The sequence below is a fragment of the Euphorbia lathyris genome, chromosome 3, assembly GCF_963576675.1.
Source record: "Euphorbia lathyris chromosome 3, ddEupLath1.1, whole genome shotgun sequence".
In the NCBI taxonomy this organism is placed as follows: Eukaryota; Viridiplantae; Streptophyta; class Magnoliopsida; order Malpighiales; family Euphorbiaceae; genus Euphorbia; species Euphorbia lathyris.
Window position 1 is genome coordinate 104,858,054 of NC_088912.1, and position 1,112 is coordinate 104,859,165.

At 36.3% G+C, this 1,112-nt stretch overlaps 1 non-coding gene across 1 annotated transcript; it reads right to left on the reverse strand.

The window, feature by feature from the left end:
- Nucleotides 1-488: 488 nt before the first annotated feature.
- LOC136225017 (small nucleolar RNA R71) lies at nt 489-595 on the reverse strand. The gene has a single exon (XR_010686757.1). It is a non-coding gene; the product is annotated as a small nucleolar RNA R71 (small nucleolar RNA).
- Nucleotides 596-1,112: the final 517 nt, after the last annotated feature.

The window sequence follows — 1,112 nt, forward strand, 5'->3', positions numbered from 1 at the left end:
CACCAGATCCTTTTGATCCAGAAATTGAAAGAACACTTAAGAAAAATAAGAAAAACAACAAAAACAAAGACAAAACACCCTTAAAAACTAAAGTAGTCCAGCCAGAAATTATGGCCGATCCACCGACACTTATGGATTACGCTAGGCTAGGAATGGCCGGTGTAACTAATAGTGTAGTTAGACCCCGTATAAACGCAAATCAATTTGAAATTAAGCCTGCTTTGCTTAATATGTTGCAAAACAACGTAACGTTTTACGGATTGCCTAACGAAAACCCTAATGCACATTTGACAAATTTCTTAGAAATTTGTGACACTTTTAAAATTACCGATGTAACAGCAGAAGCAATCAAACTTCGCCTCTTTCCTTTCACTTTGAAGGATAAGGCAAAAATTTGGTTAACTTCTATGCCTGCTGCAACATTTGAAACTTGGGACCAATTAGCCCAAGCATTTTTACAAAAATATTTTCCCTTAGCAAAAACCGCAAGAGTCATCAAAGAGTTGACATCTTTCACACAAAATGATAATGAAACTTTTTATGAAGCTTGGGAACGTTTTAAAGAACTTCAACGTTTATGCCCACACCACCAATTGCCAGATGCACTTTTAATGCAGACATTCTATAATGGATTAAATCCTACGACTAGAGGTTCATTAGATGCTATGTCTGGAGGGTTATTTATGAAAAAGACATCCGCCCAAGCAAGAGAACTTTTGGAGGAAATGGCAATCAACAGCAGTATGTGGCCCGCAGAGCGTGGACATATACCAACGGCGAAACCATCATCCTCATGTACATCATCGGTTAAAGGTATAATGAATCTTGATCCTGTAGCAATGTTACAAGCCCAATTTTCTGCCTTATCGCACAAAATTGATAAATTTATGGCACCATGCGATCCTAATGATCCGATCCAGAGAGACATTGACTACGAAGGTATGAATGAGATAGAACAGGTAAATTTTGTCCAAGGACAAAACCAAACTACTAATCCTTATTCTAATACTTATAATCCTGGATGGAGAAATCATCCTAACTTTAACTGGAAAGATGGTAATAATAATAATAATGCAAATGCTAATCAATATCGTATAAATAATTATCAAAAT